At 21.7% G+C, this 3,403-nt stretch overlaps 1 protein-coding gene across 1 annotated transcript in view; it reads right to left on the bottom strand.

Moving 5' to 3' along the window:
* The window catches only part of LOC117180039 (pre-mRNA-splicing factor CWC22 homolog), a 53,468-nt gene that overhangs the window by 25,880 nt on the left and 24,185 nt on the right, over positions 1–3,403 (bottom strand). The window lies entirely within an intron of this gene.

The following is a 3,403-nucleotide window of genomic DNA, read 5'->3' as shown; positions in this document are numbered from 1 at the left end:
TGGCAATACGAAAATTAAGGATAAATTCATAAGATTTCAAAACAATTCGAGTTAGATTTAAAATAATTCAAGTTAGATTCAAGATAATTAAAATGAATTGGAATTTTTTTTTTGATCAAAAAATTCCACGGATATCCGTCAATTGGGAATAAGTTTAGAGTAATGGAGAAAATTTTGATGTATTTCATAAAAATTCAAGGTGAATTAAAAAAGCTTAAATGAATTGTTAACAATTTAAAAAGATGATAATATTCATTGAATTCAGTAAGTTTGAAATGTACATAGAATTAGAATTTTTTTAAATCAAAAAATTCCACGGATATCCGTAAATTGGCAATACGAAAATTAAGGATAAATTCATAAGATTTCAAAACAATTCGAGTTAGATTTAAAATAATTCAAGTTAGATTCAAGATAATTAAAATGAATTGGAGTTTTTTTAATTAAAAAATTCCACGAATATCCGTAAATTGGGAATAAATCTAGAGTAAAGGAGAAGAATTTGATGAATTTCATAAAAATTCAAGTTGAAGTAAAAAAAACTTAAATGAATTGTTAACAATTTAAAAATATGAAAATATTAATTGAATTCAGTAAGTTTGAAATGAGCATAGAATGAATTGGAATTTTTTTATATCCAAAAATTCCACGGACATCCGTAAATTGGCAATAAACAAATTTAGGATAAATTCAAAAGATTTCAAAACAATTCAAGTTAGATTCCAAATAATTCATGTTAGATTCAAAATAAATAAAATAAATTGGAATTTTTTTTTAATAAATAAATTCCACGGATATCCGTAAATTGGGAATAAACAAATTTAGGAAAAATTCGTAAATTTCAAAAAAATTCGAGTTAGATTTAAATAAATTGAAATTTTTTTTAATCAAAAAATTCCACGGATAAAGAATGAATTGGAATTTTTTTTTAATAAAAAATTTCAAAGATACCCGTAAATTGGGAATAAACAAATTTAGGATAAATTTATAAGATTTCAAAACAATTCAAGTTAGATTCAAAATAAATAAAATGAATTGCAATTTTTTATCAAAAAATTACACGGATATCGTTAAATTGGGATTAAATAAATTTAAGTTAAATTAATAAGATTCAAAACAATTCAAACTAAATTCAAAATACTTCAAGTAAGATTCGAAATAATTCTAATGAATTGGAATTTTTTTTTAATAAAAAAATTCCACGGATATCCGTAAATTGGCAATAAACAAATTTAGGATAAATTCGTAAGATTTCAAAATAATTCTAGTTAGATTCAAATTAATTGGAATTTTTTAAAATAAAAAATTCGACGGATAAAGAATGAATTGGAATTTTTTTATCAAAAAATGCCACGGATATCCGTAAATTAGGAATAAGTTTTTAGGCTAAATTCATAATATTTCAAAACAATTCAAGTTATATTCAAAATAATTCAAGTTAGATTCAAAATAATTAAAGTTTGATTCAAAAAAATAAAAGTTACATTCAAAATAATTAAAATGAATTGCAATTTTTTTTAATAAAAAAATTCCACAGATATCCGTAAATTGGGAATACGTTTTTAGGACAAATTCATAAGTTTCAAAACAATTCAAAATAGATTCAAAACAATTCAAGTTAGATTCAAAATAATTCAAATGAATTGTAATTTTTTTATCAAAAAATTACACGGATATCCGTAAATTGGGAAAACGTTTATAGGACGAATTCGTAAGATTTCAAAAAAATTCAAGTTAGATTCACATGAATTGGAATTTTTTTAAATCAAAAACTTCCACGGATAAAGAATGAATTGGAATTTGTTTAAATCAAAAAATGCCACGGATATCCGTAAATTGGGAATAATTTTTTAGGATAAATTCATAAGATTTCAAAACAATTCAAGTTAGACTCAAAATAATTAAAGTTTGATTCAAAATAATTCAAGTTAGATTCAAAATAATGAAAGTTAGATTCAAAATAATTCAAATGAATTGGATTTTTTTTAATAAAAAAATTCCACGGATATCCGTTAATTGGGAATAAATAAATTTAAGATAAATTCGTAAGATTTCAAAACAATTCAAGTTAGATTCAAAATAATTCAAGTTAGATTCAAAATAATTCAAGTTAGATTCAACATAATTAAAGTTTGATTCAAAATAATGAAAGTTAGATTCAAAATAATTAAAATGAATTGGATTTTTTTTCAATAAAAAAATTCCACGGATATCTGTAAATTGAGATTAAACAAATTTAAGTTAAATTAATAAGATTCAAAGCAATTCAAACTAAATTCAAAATAGATCAAGTAAGATTCGAAATAATTCTAATGAATTGGAATTTTTTTTAATAAAAAAATTCCACGGTTATCCGTAAATTGTGAATAAGTTTAGAGTAAAGGAGAAGAATTTGATGAATTTCATAAAAATTCAAGATAAATTAAAAAAAAAAACTTAAATGACTTGTTAACAATTTAAAAATATGAAAATCTTAATTGAATTTAGTAAATTTGAAATGAGCTTAGACTTAATTGGATTTTTTTTTAATTCAAAAATTCCACAGATATCCGTTAATTGAGAATAAAAAAATTTAGGATAAATTCATAAGATTTCAAAATAACTCAAGTTAGATTTAAAATTCAATTATTTAGTAGACAATTCATATATTTTGTTGAAAATTCGACCTTATGAGTAGAAAATGCATCTTCTTGGTTGAAAATTTATGTTTTCAGTAAAAATCATCTATTCTATTACAAATTCATCTTTTGGTAGAAATTTAATCTTTTTTGGTCCAAAATGCAACTATTTGGATTCAAATTAATCTGTTTTCATTAAGGATTCAAGTATTTACTTATAAATTCGTATTGCTTATTAAATAAAGATATTTCTTATTTTAAATAAAAATATTTTGTTAAAATATTAACTGTTACGTTTTTCTTTGATAAATAACGTTTTTCGGATGAAAATTCCATCATTGGTATAATAAATTATTTTCTTACAAGTCATCATTATTATTTTTTTTAAATTCATAATTTTAGTTGAAAATAATTATTTTTTTGGTGTTAAAAATGATTTTTTTAAACTTAATATTTAACTATGCTGTTCAAATTCAATTGCTTGGTAGAAAATGAACTTTTTCTTTGAAAATCTAACTGGCTTTGTAAAAAATTCGTATTTTTGGCACGCAACTTCAACGATTTGGTGAATAATTCTCTTTTTTTCGTGAAAATTAATCTGATTGATTCTTAAATCCAACTATTTATTTTAAATTAAAATATTTGGTTAAAATATAAACTATTACAATTTTCTCTGATAAATAACACAGGCCCACAAAAAAAACAAAAGTGTCTGTGCAATTGACCAGACCTATATATCCTTATGTATTTTTCGACGCTGAATCCGAATTTGCAATAAAAAAGTA

Source organism: Belonocnema kinseyi, chromosome 9, assembly GCF_010883055.1.
Source record: "Belonocnema kinseyi isolate 2016_QV_RU_SX_M_011 chromosome 9, B_treatae_v1, whole genome shotgun sequence".
NCBI classification, from domain to species: domain Eukaryota; kingdom Metazoa; phylum Arthropoda; class Insecta; order Hymenoptera; family Cynipidae; genus Belonocnema; species Belonocnema kinseyi.
Note: the sequence above shows the minus strand (reverse complement) of the source record. Positions and strands in the feature narration are given on the sequence as shown.